Here is an 18198-nt window from a genome sequence, read left to right on the forward strand (position 1 = left end):
AATATCTTCTTCTTGTACAGTTGAATAAGCCGTATTTGTTGTATTGTGAAGGATTAATATTGACCAGGCAACATTAACATGGTGATGGTATTTCTATTGGGAAATTGATTAGAAAAATTAACATGTTTATACATCTTGAGACCTTTAGATACAAAGTTTCTGGGTTGTTTTTTTTTTACATTAACATGTAGCATTTTCAGTACAATTAATTGTATTGTTGCCATATAGTCAGAGTTTCTGATACATATTGTGTAAAATCCCTTATTGAATTCTTTCATCTTCTAACCCATGACCATGTAGTTGTGACTGTAAAGAGGGAGGATTACTGTGAAATCTAATCCACGTATAAATGAACTTGAGAGGACAAAAGCTCCCTGCATGGGATGACACCATCTGCTAGTAACTGCAAACAGCTGATACCTTCTGCTCAGGTGGATTAAACAGTAATAAGAGCATTTAATCACTGGGACTGATAAATCGCAAACAAGACAGAACAGAAATGAAAACGCTTCACTGTTTTATACTAGGACTCTTTCTGCTTCCAGGTATGTACTCACAGTTGTGTTTATTTTCTCAGTATAGCAACTTAACTTAATGGGAAGCCTGGTATACTACAGATTTAATAATTTCTATGTTAGATACAATATGTTTGTTTTTTGCAGTTTGCAGCTATATATAAACTGTATAACTGTACACATATATGAGCTGTAAAGTTGTAATAATTAAAATTTTGAAAATATTAAAGCAATATTAAAAAAATACAGAAAAGATTATTTATTTGTTCATCTGAAGAAAGTACCAATATAAAAACAGCAAAAAGTAGTCTACAGAGTAGAATAAAGATGCTGAAAATAATAAAATAAAATAGCAGCTCTTTGAATAAATGAAAAGAATTTTCCTCACATATTTATTTAATTGTGTATCATGCCTGGTAGATGGATGTATACATAAATAATATTCTCGCTCTTACTTAGCATTTTGATTTTAAAGTAATTACTTAAATCAGAGGAATACATTCATAAGTTAAGACGTATTACATTCATACTTTGTTTAGCTTTATGATCATGTTTTAATATAATCAGTATTAATTGATTTATCATGAAGGTGGTTCATCCAGGGCGAGGCTCAGCCATTGCACTGCGGTTGTGCTGACCCCTGTGAATTCCCCAAATGCGGGTATCTCAACTGCATAATTTGTGGTAGTGGGGGACTGCGTTCGCGCTCTCCCCTCATTATTTTTTTATTCATTTAATGTATATAATGTTCTTCTCTCCCCCTTTGCACAGTCGAGGAGTGTGTCAGGATACATTTCACTGCGTGGTGTACTTGTATAACTACGCATGTGATAATTAAAGAATCTTGAATCTATCTGTGACCATTTATCCTGTATTTAAATATATGATGTTATGGTATAGGTTTATGGTTTTTTTGCTGTCTCCTTAGTTTGCCATAGGGTAATAACTCACAATGTTAATGTGCAAAGATTAATTCAGTTTGTAAACTGGCTGATATCAGTGCTGCAATTATCAGTGTAAACATCAACCTCAGACATTTTGAATCTTATGCATACATGTACTATAGCAGCAAGGCTCTTTTTCTAACACTCTTTTAAACTTCTCAAAATCACCAGCAAGGACAAGTTAAATGAGGGCAAGACCACCTCTACAACAACTAAAACAGTGATGCTAATATAAAATGCTTTAACCTCACTCAGTCTTATTTTGAATGCCAGGTGTTTGTACTGATGTGATTTTAAGAGTTCAATAGCACTAAACAGTGACAATTTTTTTTTATTTTTTATTTTTGCTATTTTTCATGCTAGGTTTAAGAAACAGAGCCTCTAGGGAGGACATTTGAGTGACATGTTTTGCTTTTGTCTTCGTAGTCAGGGCAGAAAAAGAAGATTTCCAAGGTTACTTCACAGAGCAAACAAAAGGCACAACTGTCACAAAAGATCTGCTTCTGAAAAACGAAAACACAACTGGTCATGGCACAGAAGCAATACCTACAGAGAAGACGCATCAACATACCGCAATGGCATTGACTGCCAAGTTTCCAGGGGCAGTCTTGCTTGACACCAGACCGACTCAACCTTATAAGAAAAGTCAAATCACAAAGGCGTCAGCTATAATTTCCCTACCAAGCTCAAAGCATTTTGTCTCTAGAAATGGGAATAGCTCTCTCATATTAAAGAGAGAGCCGTCGGCTATGAGGATTGACACTGAATCAGAAAAACTATTGATCTCTAATTATGAAAAGATCTCATCATCTTCTGCGCAATCCGCAATAGAATCAATGATGAATGACACCTCTGACCCAGAGGGCAATTTGACTGCAGATGCAGTGAAAGCCCCTCCTTGGTTTCACACTCTTCTTGATTACAGGAATCAAAGAAACACTAACTCTGTTAAGCTCACATCTGCTGATGGATCCCTGAGACCTCCAGTGCTATCTGCATCTCATTCTCGTGTAATTGATAACCTGGATGCAGCAGGTAATGACAGCAGTGACAAACAGTCTCAAGGCAAGGACACCACAAACCCGGGAAGAGACCTGTATGGCTTGGGCACAGTGCAATCCATCTTTCAGAATGCTACAGCAGAAGATTCACCGAGAGGAAGCACAATAACAAACTTGTGTTTGACCTGCCTGAAAGATCAAAGGCCAAGCTCCACCGGGAAAGCTGCACTGTCAACTCATGGCTCCCCAGACAACAATAAACTCACAGCCTCATTAACCAGTTTATATCACCAGTCAGCTCGAGTGGAAGAAGAAATGTTAAACACAGACGTCAGTCATGCAAACCTCACCAAGCATTCCAGTTTCAGCGAGGGAGGAAGTTTACTTTACGATCAGACTTTAATTTCTTTTTCCTTCAGTAAAACTCAGAGTCATACTCAAAGCGTTTTGAATGATTCCCCAAACATTTTTTTTTCATCAGCTCCAGAAGCGGTTGCATTTCACACACGACCTCTTGCTGAGATGTCGTCAGAAACAAAAGAAGACACCAAGAAGCAATTGAGGCATACCTATCCTAGTGAAGCTTCTGTCACAGAGAGACCCGTCTCAACATCTACAACACTTTATCACTCATCAAAGTCCTTTTATATTGCAAGGAAACCAGTAGAAAGTGGAGAAAAAGAGCTGTATGAAAAAAAAGTAAGCACTGGGGTCCCGCAGTCGGACCTGATGTATTTCAGTAAGAATAACAAAACGGCTTCCCACAGTGTCTCAACAAACTTAAAAAGTTTCATTCAAAGACAGTCTTTGGACATCAGCAGTGGGCCGGTAAGCAATATGCCTGTTATTAGTTCAGCTCCCCACAGCAGTCACATAAGTGTTCTTACAGAGGGTAGTGATCACAGCACTGCATCTCATCCAGCAGTAAGAATGAGCTCGACTGAAGCTCACAGTGCAGCAACACCCTTCAGCGGGAGTAGGCCAACCACTTTGCCAGTCAAAAATCCTGAGTCTCACTTTCAGACAGGAAGAGTGGATTCTTTGATCTCTCTTCTGAGACTGCAAACACCAGCTAAACCAAGCTTTCAGACCAAAGGACCCATACTGACTTTGTTACCAAAGGATTCTGCCATAAAGCTTGCATCTGCAACCACAAAGACACACTTGACAGATAAACAAGATCCTCTGACATTTAACGCTGTACACAGCATTGTTAAACATTCTTTTGTTGATCCCCCAGGGCCAATGAATAAACCAGTTATAAGAGAACCACAAACTACAACCACCGCAACAACAGAAGTTTTCCCCAGGAAGTTGTTTCTCTCAGAGTTGAGACAGGACTTTGGTGATGACATGTCCGTGTTGACACTACCAACACTATCAAGCAAATCCCTTTCTGAGAAACTGACAATAAGTACATTTTCAGGGACTCAGTCTAAACTCATCCAGGTAGGAACTTATGATGTAGGTAGAGGGAAGAATGTAGCGTCAACTCTTCAGTCTTATTCAGCATATAGTGGGGATTTAATCAGAGAGTCACTAAGAGATTATGACGCAAAACCAAGAGATGAAAATGAACAGGTGTTGTATGCAGTTGTAGAAAATGGGAACAAGATGGAAAACAATGAGGAGATGAAGGCAATAAGAAAGTTGCAGGAAGGAGAGAAAAACGGGAAAGACACAACTTTGAACTATCAAAGAGAAAAATTTAAAGAGAGCAGAGAAGAAGAACAAGAAAAAATAATCAATACCGGAGCAAAGACAAATCAAAATGAAGACAGGGAAGGGGAAGAAATGGCAGCGCAAACCGCCAACATAAGTAGGGAAAAAGGTGGAACGACCAATGGAGAGGAGGGTGTAACCTTGAGACAAAACGTGGATCAAAGCGAAGGGCAAATCAGTGATGAAGGAGCTGAAAGAGACAGTGTGACTAAAATATATGAAGAGAATTTCCTAAAAGTTGCAGCTGAGAAGCAGAGTGAGTCTTTAAAAAGGGAAGAAGCAGAGGACAGAAGTGAGGAAACACTGGAGGGGAAAGAAGACAATAAATGTGTTGGGGAAACTGGGAAAAAGGACATGACAAATGTTCCCTTTGGACCCCCTACTAATTCGAAAGAATTTAACAGAGATAAAGGACACGTTGTTGAGAACCTGTCTCCCTGCCCCAGTTTGATTAAACAGCTGGGAACCACTGAGAACAAGGGCATTCATCTGGGAGAAAATGCTACAACAATTGTGGAAATCACAAATAAATCATTTACCTATAAAGTGACAAAAAATCACAGAACAACGAGGCAGAGCCCAAACCAGTCGAAAACAACATCTCTTCCCAAAGAGCCATACACACAGATTAAATCTCATCTCTCTCCCCCCAAGGCCGTTCTTCCAAAGCATGAAGTTACGTCAGCACTCGCTAAAGAAAGTGCCCGGAACGAAGTTGTTGAAGCTACATTTGGACATCACACTTTAAAGTTTGGGGACGTATTAAAGCCATCGGTTTCCCCACACAGCAGTGCAGCTAAATTCACTCACCCTTTACTAAAGATTATCAGCAATATGTTGTCACTCACCACCCATCGATTGACAACCGCAGCTGGATTCCTGAGAGCTGAGCCCCACTTTACTGTAAATAGTTCTACTCCCAATATATCAATTATTAACGGCATCCCAAATCACAGGCATAAATTTAGTGCTTCAGTTTCAAAGGCCAATTCAATTTTACATACCGCAAATGAGAGCGTGCAAGCAGAATACATTATAGCATCAGTGAATCCCGCTCCACACCAGAAGATGTATAATGACTCATCTACTAGGCCACCCACGGCCACATCCTTGTCATCCGAGGCCCACATCTCCATAGGCCAGTTGCAGCCTCGCCAAGCGCAGCCTGTCCCTCATATCAGCGAGTCCTCCTCCTCCCCCTCTTTTGACATGACTTCAGGCCAGTCATGCTCATTTAAACTGTCAGAGCAGACAGCCCATCCAGATGCTCTGCATACCTCTGTTGATGGTAACGAGCAGAGATCTGTGCATACCCTAACGGCGCCATTGAGTCCTAAAGCGGAAAACGATCAATTTCCCCACACCAACATGTCACCGTTGCTAAATCTCAGCCTGTTTGGAGGTGACATTTTACCTGGCACCTATAGGCTGACAGGGCTAACCGAATCAGCAGTTAGCCCTGTCTTGCTAAACTTACTTAGGGCCAATTCCAACACTCAACATGCGAATGGTGAAAGTGACCGTGTCGAGTCTTTGTTAGGGACTGTTGATGAGACAAATCAAATCAAGGAGAACGACAATGCAAGAACAATGGTGACCTTGAAAGTGAAACATTTAAAGCTGGTGACAGAGCAAATATCAGAGATGAGACTTGAAAAGAACAGTTTACCTTTTATTACACCAATGACCGGCAGCAATAAAGATAACATAGATGAGCTTAACTCTGTGTCTATAATGCAGGCTGATAAACCAGCAATGAAAATGATTAATGAGAATGACCTGATCAGTGTAAATGGCAAAAAAGAAGCAAACAGCACAGTGACAGTTCCCATCAAGTCTGTCATGCTTGCGGTTCATACCGGGCCCAGGACTGAGCAGGCTACAGATGACAATTTTGTGTATGATTTTGGAACACCTGCCTTTAGCACACATGCCACATCTGGCACCTCTCCAGATGTTGAGTCAGAAGGTCGGCCTGAAATGCCTAAAATCCAGCATGATGATGTGACTAAAATGTCTGTTTCTGATGTGAAGCATCATGCAGAAAAAACACCCGGAAAGCAAAACAATTCAGTGAGCAACAGTGCTCTCCCTGCTGCACATATTACTTTCAGAAATGATATCATTATGCTCAGTAAATCCACACACCAGACTGACGACCAGCTAATTACTTCTTCCTTTCAAATGATCACAGCAGTAACTGATGATTTCGTGTCCCTGGCTCCAACTCCTACCATAGATGGTGTTACTGTGTCCAAAGAAGATCACGAATCACTGCTGATGGCTAGTGAGAGTGTGCCAGTTGTGGAAAAGTCATCTCGCGCTGCTGCTGAGCACATAGAGCACTCGAACAGTCATACTGAACCTTTGTCATTGATAGGGCCTCCCATAACTCCTACTACTGGCAAACCCACCCCTGCTGTGAAAAGACAACACACAACAGAAACACAGAGCGCCGAGCTGCCTGAGGATAAAATTTCTGTAAGGACTATTGAACAGAGTCAGCATGCTGCTCCTGCTGTATTTGCAATAACACATAATATTAATGACCCAGAGAAGGACATCCAAAGAGACTTGCTGCAGACATCCCACAGAGCTGAAGGTTTGCATGGTCCAACATCTACCATGCTTAGAAAAATGGAATATTCATTAATTAAAGACATCAAAACAGCTCTGACTACAAAGAGTGCTTTTGAAGCCAAACAATCTCTACTTGAGAAAATTTCTGCAGCATATACGCAGGACAGAACAGAGCAGCCTGACAGGCAGACCTCGCATGAAAAGACTTCAATAAGTCAATTGATATCTGGATTTATGGCAGATTCTGCACCAACTACAAGGATCTTGCCCACAGAGATTATTAATAAAAGCAGCTGTAGGACTATCGGCTGTGCTCGGTCAACCAAGGCGACTGAAACAACAACTGGAGCAGGTGAAACTGATCATAGTCAGAAAATGTATAAAACACAGGGTGCAGTCACAGAAAGAGATCATTTCAGGGCCGAGGTTACTGCTGGCGCAAAACCAGAAAATGGCAATTGCAGCTCTGACTGTCTTGTAGCTGGAAAGGCTACACCGCGGGCTGCTGACCTTGAATATGCAACGCTTTCAGCATTCATCAGTATCGGTGAATCCGATCGCGGCGTTGATGAAACGATGTCAAAAAAGGCCAGGAGTGTGGCAGCTAAAGCTGTTCATTTGGAGAGGCACTGGACACCTGAGAGGCCCCACTTTGTAAGGAAAGCAACACAAAGAGGCTTTCACAGAGAGACCTCTAAGGCTCAGGAGGCTCCTGGTAAAGAGGTCACTTTATCTGAACCTGAAGCAGCTCCTCTGCAGACCACAATAAAGGCTACTGAGCTGACGGTGCTCTCTGAAAAAAACACAAAAACACAATTAGACCGAGGAGCAGGCAACGTCGAGGTACTTGAAGCGCAAAATGCCACCAGGTCAGTGAGTGCCGCAGCTAAAGAAGAGTCAGGGCGCAGCCTGTTACTGCCAGAGTCTGAGTCAGAGCTGCCAAAGCTGAAGCGCAGGGGAAGGACCTCATCACATCTGTATCTCTCTGGGTAATGTTACTATTTATAATTAGTTAACACATACTGGAGATTTTGAATGATTTAAATATTGACTAGAAATGATCCCATGACTTTTACGCTTTTTTTTCTTCCTAATTTGTGAAAAGAAGTCAGGAACCACAGTTGGCAAACAGACTAGGATGCCAGTTTATTTATTTATTTATTTATTTCTGCAGTCAATGTAATGTTTATAGCATAATTAGGAATTTTAGCTGAGCAAAATAACTTAGACATAACTACTACTACCCTTCCCAACTGTGAAAACTCTGAGGTGGGGAGAGTTTTCAGAGCTGTATTTGTTCAACCTGAGATACTCATGTGACTGCAAGTCCTAAAGCTGATTTCTATACTAAATCAAAATAGATGTAAATGAATGTCTACACTGAGAAATCAATCACAAAATAAGATTCCTGTGTTTATGTTTAGCAATAACATAAAGTATGTAATATGCAGTACCTTACACAATAACATTTTTGGTGCCGCCCTTCTTTAAAGATATTTATGATGTAAATATGTTAAGATTCATGTTGCAAATACACCGATTTGTTGGTAGTATAACGGAAGTTTCAGAGGACCTGTGTGGCAGTGGAAACTACACAGCAGAAATGAGTCTTGACCTTGGGAGAGGTGTAGAGCCTGGTGATGCTGTACCTGCCCGGGGGAACCTCAGAGTGGTTATCAACCTAAAGACAAACAACAGTCAGATAAACCTCGGGGTCACCTCCTGTTGTCTGTCTCCAACCATCCAGCCAGACCTTGCAAACTCTACCTGCTGTCTTTTCTCCAGGTAAACGGGAAAGTCGGAAATAAGAGTTTGTGTTCTTTTCCAACTCTTGTGTTTCAGCAATCCCCCACCACCATGAATTGGATAAACTGTCAAGAAAATGGATGGATGGATAGAGTTCTGATGTCTTTGATAACATCAGTGTTTGTTGACTTCTTGTAATAAGGTTGTTACGCAGTCTCATTTAAACTTTTGATTAAATATAAGTTTAAATGTTCAGTTTTTCCCAAATCTCTGAGCTGGTGATGGGGGAAAAAAATAATGAAAAAAATTCAGGTATTAAATTTTTACCAGGTAACACTTATCCACACGGCCCAGGGTTGTTATTATACATAGGGCTAGACTGTCACTGCTTAAAAGTATATCTATTTTTATTTATTTATTTTTACCAGATAAACAGTTTTACTATAATTCACATCAATCCAGGAAGCTGCAGGTCCATTTCTAAGAGTTAAATATTCTAGATAAAAAGAAGGCTGTTGTAGGTTGATGGCGTTATCTCTCTGAGCCAGGATCAGTCACATAGATGGAAATTGGGTGCACTCCACACATATGGAGAAGCAGCAATATACTGTAAATAGACAACCTGTAAAATATCAAAGTCTGAGTGACTGTTAAACTTAAAAAAATGTTTACACCAAATGTATTTCTCCTGAGTGAAATGAAGAAAAAAAAAAGCAAATCATTTTAAATTACCTTGAAATAATAACCTTAATACCTCCTAAAGAGTTGAGGAAACGATTAAAAAATCAGCACACTGGTGAATATATTCTGGACGCTAAATCAGAATTTATAGCAAAACATATTAACATTACATACCATAACTACCAATCTTACAACACCCTAAAACAAAAGCTGACATTTACCTAATATGATTTATTGTTTTTTAAGTGTTCAGCTCAGTCCAATCCAAAATATTGACAAAAAAACGGTGCACTGTTTATTGATCGCTGCAGCTTCCATGGCCTGTGGCAGCAATGTGACCGAGACTTTACCTGCAGGATTTTCTCACTTTAACCGCTTTTCCCTAAACATTCCACTATTCCTTTTAAAGAAAAAAAATCCACTAAGGTTATACTCTGCATTTGTTTTGGTGCCTCAGGTTAGCAGCAGAACCAGCAGGGATCACACTACTGCCCACTGCCTTGTCAACGAGCGCCAGCTTCACCATCAGTCTCTTCCAAATGATTAATTACTCAGTAGTGTACCTACACTGCGATCTGAGTGTCTGCCTGAGGAACCACTCTGACTGTGAAAGGGTAAGATTGCAGTGGGTGCACAGCGTAATGATGTGAGAGAATGAAAGAGGAAGTGACTGAAGGTAATTTAAATTTTGTGACACGGAAAACATGGAGACAGACTAGAAGTGAGCGGGCTCCTTTAAATTGGTTGGGTACAAGAGCAAAGAGAGAGGGTAAATGAAAATATGGGATATATGATAGAAAAACTATGTGAGGAAGAATTATTTGAAAGCAGAAGCATGCATAATTTTTTAGAATCAGAAGTGAAAAGAATGCTTTGGTACAACTAATGCAACATGCCATTGCTAATACAAGTATTTTATACATCTCACTCTTTAGAAAGAATACAAAGACCGACATGCAGGCTAACCCCAGGAATCAAACACACAGCCTGGAGCCCTGGTCACGTGATTATACACACACACTATAGGTTAGATGAGGTCTTCACAAAGTTAGAGAATAACACTACACGAGCAGCAAAGGATATGGCTGCTCTAATACCAACCCCTGTATCCTGCTGTTTTGGGAATGAGGGCTCTGATTTAATGGGAAAAGGGGAATCATCTGATAAGTGCATGTTAGAGGGCGGAGGTGAAAGAGAGGAAAAACTCCAGAGACTCATTTTGATGTCTGGCTTTGAAGAGCACTTCTACAGCTCCCACAGCAGCTGTGTTTCTAGTATTGCTAAGTTCTCAGCCATTTTTTTTTGTTTTTTCCTGTTGCAGTGGTCACGTAAAACAGTGGGGATATATGATAGATGATAAAAGCTCCATCATATAGAGCAGTAAAACACTTTGAGAGTTTGAGCTTTGACACAAATTGTACCACATTATCTGCAACTTTCTTTGTCCACATCTATTGCTCCTTTCCCCCCTCTTGTTGTGACAAATTGTTTTTCTTCTTTGCACTTGATGTGAGACTATGTATTCTGGTGAAGCACATCAGCTACAGAAAAGCTATACATTGCACTGCAAAAACCCTGTTTGAGCTGCTCTAAATCAGAATGGGTGCCTAGATTAAATGAAAGCTGTTCCTTACAAGCTCAGATCCTTATTTGCAGCTCTTTATTTGAAATAAATACTTCTGCTCATGCTCTTTTTATTCAACTAAAACAAACTGCCAGGAAAGAAATCAGGTTTTTCCAAAATATTTATCAGACGAGTGATTTATTTGTGTTGCTTTCGTGCACATTTCTTTCTGTTTATCATCACAGACAGAAAGAACAACCATCCATCACCCAAACAGATAATAACCTGTTAGCTGTTTCACCATTTTCCAAACTTAATTGTTTCATATCTCGTTGTCTTTTTGTAGCAGTGCCTTCAGCAGAGGCGTGCACTTCCCTCAGAGGGCTCGCAAACTATTGTCACCAATCTGAAAAATCGCATATCCTTTGGACCCATGTTGAAACAAGTGAAGAACTCTACCTTTCCAGAGGAGATAGGTAATTATTAGCTGGTCCTTACACAAAAATGATGATCTGAGATAACAGAGAATGCATGGCAGATGATGTGACAGGAAATGAGATATTCTCCTCATGAGTGCGTCATATAAAGCTACACGATGAAAGTAAAAGAGACTAGGGAACACTGCACAAACAAGTCATGGCTGTGGCTTTTATGGTCTGTTTGTTTTGGGGGGGTTTTCAGAACCATCAGAACTGGACCTGGCTCTGGTCATAGTCAGCCTGGTGGTTGGCTCCTCGCTTGTCACAGTGATGCTGCTGCTGGTGTGGCTGGCCTACCGTAAACGGGGTGACTGGCTGCTCCGCTCGGCGGCTCCACCACGAGCCTGCTGCGGCTGTCTTCGCCCAGGAGGTGACTTGATCCTTCCGTGACCAAGGAGGGACTGTCGCCTTTTACACGGATCAAGTCTTTACCAAAATAGCTGCAGACAATTACATTAGTCAACAGACAGTGGAGCAGTCAATCATATTAGCCACAGAGCAGAGGCGGCCAGCTGCATCGGCTGGTATAGGCTAGACTAGACAATGAGGAGCAATCCAATTCACACCGCCTTTCACAGGTGACACAGCTGTTGCAGTCTAATTTTGTACTTAACCATGAGCAGTCTATTATCATTCACAGACAGACAAAAAAAACCTTGAGACCTTTGTTTTTTCCCCAGGGGCAAGAAATCAGCATGCTTTGTTTCCCACTTCGAGAATAATGGCTTGTTAATAACTGTTTAATACACAATAATGTATGCATTTGTGTCTTGTTACCTATATCGAGTCTATGTGGTAGAAGCTCATTTATTATCGCAAGAGAACTTACAACACCCCTGAAATATTGCTTCTGTATCTATACACTGTAATATAATGTGGCTAATAATATGAAATAGTGGAAAACAATATCAGAATATGTATTAGCACTGATTTACTATTAATCTGTCTCTAAAGAAGAATTTTTTCCTGATCTCAATCTTTAACTTGAATCCTTAATAAGTACAATGAAACAAAATACGAGTGGGAAAAGCCTTTCTAGCAGTATTCCTAACATAATATTCCTTGATCCATTTTATGTGCACCAGTAAAGTTTTTTTGGGGGAACATTGTTAGCACTGTTTCTTTCTCTTTCCTCATTTTAAATGTAGGTGCACTGCTGTGCAGCGAGTTCAACACTGACTCCCAATGAAGGATGTTGACCTTCAGGGTTTTTAGTGGGAGAAAAAACAGACACGAAATTCAGGGGCAGTATTTGAATGATAAGATTCCATCAGCATAGAGTTCAGCTCACGGTGTTCAAGACTCCCTCCCTCTGCGCCTATCTGAAATCAGAGTTCAGGTTTTGCATCGGTGATTTTCTGAAATAGTCCCACATGTTTCACACAGTCACTGGGCAAAAGGAAGAAAGTGGGGTTTATCCTTTTAATTCATTGCACAACTGTTTCAGTGACCTTGTGCACTTTTATTTTATATTTCTATCTATTAACATTCTCAGTGTGGCTGTTAAAAGTATAAACTCAGACTTCATAGTTGTAGAAATTTAAAATTTCTCTAACTTTTATTTGTAAACATTGCAAGGTGCCCAGAACACAGTGCCTTGAATGACATTTTATCTGATGTCAGGATTTCCTGGCATTAATGGAAGCCCTCACTGCTGCTAAATATGTCAGTCAGACTTCAGGAAAAATAGGATGGCAATCTCCGTGTGACCATGACATGACCCATGTCATGTTGCAGCTATGCCAATATTTGTGGACAAAATATGAATTTCTGATTCTAATCTATGAAGAGCTGATTTGACAGATTCAGTGTAAAAGTTAATGGCAATTTCTGTTTCATGTGTGACGCACATGAAATAGATTTCACAGATTTATCACACTTCAGTCACATCCATCCATCCATCCATCCACTCATCCATCCATTCGCTTACGCTTATCCTTTTTCAGGGTTGCAAGGGTGCTGCAGTGTATCCCAGATGTCTTAGGGCGAGAGGCAGGGTACACCCGGACAGGTCGCCAGTCTGTCGCAGGGCTATCACACACCTATCACAATTAATTGCTCAATTATCACAAGCAGATTATGTGTAATTGCCAACTTGATCCCATTCACACAAGATTAGAAGTGGAATGGATACATTGGCAATAACTTGGGCCTTTTGAAACATGTTGGCCATATCGGTGGTGTGCAACTTTTATTTTGAAGGTGAACGGCCTCCATATCTGGTCTATATACCACATTTAACAAAAATCAAAAATGAACTGAAAATGATTTCGTGAATTTGGTCAAAAAAAAAAAAAATTCTTAGTTTTAGTATCTGTTAGTTTGGTAAAAAAAAAATGACTACAGCTTGTCTGATGAGTCATTCATGGACTGAACAAAACTAAAAATTAATAAAAACAAAGAGTCAAAATAAAAATAAAAACTAATTAGAAAATACAAACGACCACAAAGGCTTGAGTTTAGATCCAAATGCAGACACAGTGGTTAAGTGTTTCTTTAGAGCAAAGGTTTTATTTAACTCAGGAATCTTAATAGAGAGAGTTTTGTGAATGTCACAGCAGATGAGTTCACTGTAAGAGAAGAAAAGGTGGGTTAATCCAGTAAATGCGATCAGGGATGTTGAGGTGAGAATTTTCAGAAGAGTGAGAAGAATTAAATCGCTCACTTGGAGAGATGAAGAGCAATGATTCCAGGGGAGGCAGCTAGGTGAGTGTCCGAGAGAGTCAAGGAGTGAGTAGCCAAGATGTCCGACCTTTTTCCCTTTTCAGTGTCCGGAGGATTGTTGCAGGCAGGAGGGCAGACAAGTAAGAAACATGGAGACTGAGTTGACCAGCACTGGAAGACCAGGTGAGAGACAGGTGAGTGTTGAACCTAGAGCGTGGATACTGAAGATGCAGGGAGAAAATCATGTTAACATAACATGAGGAGGAACATGAAATTTAAGCAATATTATATGAGCTGATTTCCCACTGCGAGGTAGCAGACCATCTGGCGAAGAGTGGAGGCTAGAGCTGGTCTTCAAATTCTGGCCGGTGATTGATGATGATAATCATAATGATAATTATAATAAGTCCCTCCCTGCTATATGTTAGTGTTTGTGCTTTTTCCTTCGTAACCCAGTTTTGTCCATCTCCTTTCTAGTTAACCGCTTGGAGCCTGTCCTGTAAATCTGAATCACAACCTACCTGAAGAATATTTCAAACACCTCCAGCTACTCTCGCCTGCTTCATTCAGTCACTTTCATTCCTTGCAAAGGAATGGATTTACCTGCTTTCCACCTGCCTAGACACCATTCCCTCCATCCCTGGTCTGCTTTGGATTTTGGCCTACCAGCCGTGAGCATCTCTGGAAACTTTATTCAAGACCAACAAGCAAGACAGTGGAAATTAATTAAACAAGACTGCATTGTGTTGTTCAATTGATCTTGGCTGCTGTTAACACTTTCTCTCTTCTCTGGCAGGGCTCCTGGTCGCGTCCCTGTTGATAAACCAACCAATTACCAGCTGTCCCTAAATATTAACCAGTCTTCTCCTTGAGTCCATTTTAAGCCAAAATATGACACATTGGTGAAGACAGCAACTCCTGTGCTCCCATTTTCCTGCACTAGCAGACATGTTTTTAACTAGTGGTGTCAGAATTTACATAATATATCTTTAAATCAAAGTCCAAACAATAAGTAAATTATATGTTACTTTGAGTGTGCCTAGGCCAGTGATTCCCACAGTGTGGGGTGGGCACTGCTGGTGAAGTTACTGCAGGTAAGCCACAGTAATTCAGTTTGAAATTACTGACTTACATGAGTACAGTTAGATGTTTATATAAATGTATTTATTTATGTAAAAAGTGAATTAAAACTGGTAATAGGAGGTGGTTAGTTTGTGATATTAACCTGACCAGAATGTGCTGCTTTTAAATGGAAGTTTGTGGCAGGTGGGTCACACATTGATCTTAACACTTTGCATATGACTGGTTAGCATTAGCAAAAACATAGTCAACAGCCTGTGTTGTTAGTGTTTTTTGACTACAATTTTCCAAGAAATACATCACTTTCTTTTTTTAGGTGGGCTCCATGGGATTTTCTCTGTTTTTAAGTGGGCCACAGCTCAGTGTGCAGAGTGACTCTTGACTTTGGCTGATCTAGGCAAATCGAAACAGACCCAGCTTTATATTATATGGGATTTAAATGTGAAACACTACTAAATTACTGCACCCTCAGATTTTGAACCACTGCAAAAAAAGATAAATAATTATTTCACAGTTTTCAGTCTGACTCTTTTTTGGTAACCATTATATTTCTCCTTTTTTTATTAATTTTTTTTTTTTTTTTTTTTTTTTTTTTTTTGTGTCAATGTTTATTATTCTGCAGAAATGAATAATGAATAAAAAATGTTTGTTGCTATTGAGAGGTGCATGGAGCCCAGCAATGTTCTAGTCCAGTGGTGGCGTCTGTGTTCACAGAATATTAATAAGAAATGCTGGAGTTAAGCTTGTTAGCCATTAGAGGACGTAAACCCTTTAGCTCTAACCAGTCAGCTTACCCGGTGTGGTGGAGCTTGCTAATGCCATTGGCTGAGCCACAAGATGCGGGTTCCATCAAAGAAGACAGACTTCCACCCTCAGGTAGCCTATCTGAAATCTTATCACGGCTGCCTGCTTTACACTGGAACATCAATCCATGAGTCTCTCCTAAATAATAGTGCTAGTTAGTGAGGCATGAAGCTGTGGCTGTCAGTAAATGTTAAATTCATTTATTATTGCACCCGTATTTGTAGGATGAGTGAAAGCGATTGGGTAGTTAGGACTTGAGTTGAGGGGTTGACACTTTTGCCATCTCCAGAATAAAATATATATATATATATATATAAGCAGGGCATATCCTGAACAGCCTTTCTGGTCTTTGTGGAAGAAAATATGCTGTCAAAATAAAACAAATGTGACCTTCTATTAAGTGAAGATCTTTCATATCATTAAATTAGTAATTCTGCTCATGTCTTCCTATATTTGAGTGCAAAGGCATTCACAGCTCACCACAATGCTCCACCCTTTGATAGTGCTCTGCAAAAAAATGAATCTATAATCTTGTCAAGCCTCACAATAATATAGTTAGAGCTTATCCCATTTTGGGGTTTGCAAAATAAACATATAATCAATAGGACATGTCTAAATGAACGTGACCCTGTAGATGTGTTCCACATGCGCTCTACATCCCTGCAGAGAGAGCTGACAGATTTAAAAGGAGCCGGCAAGGGAAAATCCTTTAGAAGTAGAATTATTAACCAAAGAATTCTAACCATGTCTCCCAAATGAAAGCCTGAACAAAAAGCTAGCTCAGAGGATGAAATGACTGCAGAATGCTGGGCTGTGGTTGGTCTCTCATAAGACGTGCATTATGCATAGAAAACCTGATGAATCACATTTACATTTGTAGTTTAAAAAAATAAGACAAAGACACATACAATAAGAAATAGACTTCACAGAGAGAGTTGCACACAACTGGGAATTTTTGCTGGACTTTTGCTCTCAAGGGAGCCATATTTATTCTAAATGTGCTATATGGGAATCAAGAAACCCAAGGGAGACGGCCCAAATGAGTACCATAGCTACTAGGGACCCACAGGAATTATTTATATATGTGTGTGTCTATAAATGTATGTGGGAGTTCATCACTATCGTTAACACTGCAACAAAACCTCATGTCCCAAGATAAATTCAGCTCTAAAGGGGGTTGAATGGTGGTGGAGTATAACTGAATGAGCCTATAAACCAGAACAGCAGGTGGGAATAGAAGAGAAGGTAGAGGACGTCTTTGTTTTCTCATCTTCCTGATTGAGCTTTCTATTACCGTAATCCTTTTGCATAAGCCGGGCAGTTTAATCTTTTCTCTCAAGGAACAGCCTGCTTTAATGATGCAGAAAGATGGAAATACATGATTAGAAAATATAAGGCTCCCGATCCTTCACAATAAATGTTGTGAAAGATCGAGAGATGAAATGGGTTCACAGATAATAGTGCCTATGCACTATTATCCCAGCAAGATGCAGCATCATTGAAAGTCCGCTTGCAGCGATGCTAAATTTACAATTCATTATTAAGGATTATTGATACATTTGGAATATGCTAAATTAACTCTATGACCAGCTCCACAGTAGAATGAAGCAATGCTGTGCCTCATTTCAGCCTTAATGAAGATAGAGGCACAATGTAATTGAAATGATGTCCTTCTTCTTGTATGCAGAAAACAATAAGACTCTACCAGGTCAAAGTCTTTTCTTATTTCATTTTCTCTGCATCTCTGTGTCCTAAACTGTGGCAGGAAAACCAGCTAGGCTGAGGGTAAGGTGTAGGTGAAATGATGATCTGGCATTGCTTTGTGGTAGTGGATGCTTACACATAACGAATGCTCAAAGATTTCTAAAGCTATTCAGTCAATTTTCCACACAGTTTCAGGTAATTTTGAACTTTAAATGAGAAACACATCATGTTCTTATGACTATGACTGTTTTCGATTTTTTTTTATATTATTTCTTATTTTGACAGTCACGTTGTGTCCTCTACTTGAAGTGCATAAAAAGACAAGGTGTTTGCTAATGTGTTTGCACACCGTCTTTGATTTCACATCTAATCACAGAGAAACCAGCTGGTGTGCAGTTCAGTGCCCAACACATTAAAAAACAAATGAATAACTAAAAAATAAGTGCCTGAACAAAGAATAAGCTTTAAAAAAAGAGAGTAGAGCTTTGTGGCAAAACTTCTCCTACTAGATGAGTTAGATGAGATTTTCCAGGTGCTGGGCCACCACATGCTGCCAAAACAGCTCCAGGGTCAGTGTGTGTGAAAATAATTGTTCAAATCTTTGGAGCTCTGCAGGAACAATAAATAACATTTGTCAAAAACACATTCCCTCAATTAGTGTTTTTATGGTGGCAGTACAGAGCACTGTCTAGTATATTCATTCAGAGATCTATG

The 18198-nt window shown here is 39.9% G+C and overlaps 1 non-coding gene across 1 annotated transcript; it reads left to right on the forward strand.

Moving 5' to 3' along the window:
* The first annotated feature begins 1074 nt into the window (after positions 1–1074).
* Positions 1075–1231, forward strand: LOC116328204. The gene has a single exon (XR_004200068.1). It is a non-coding gene; the product is annotated as a U1 spliceosomal RNA (small nuclear RNA).
* Positions 1232–18198: the final 16967 nt, after the last annotated feature.

Source organism: Oreochromis aureus, linkage group 14 (assembly GCF_013358895.1).
Source record: "Oreochromis aureus strain Israel breed Guangdong linkage group 14, ZZ_aureus, whole genome shotgun sequence".
NCBI lineage: Eukaryota > Metazoa > Chordata > Actinopteri > Cichliformes > Cichlidae > Oreochromis > Oreochromis aureus.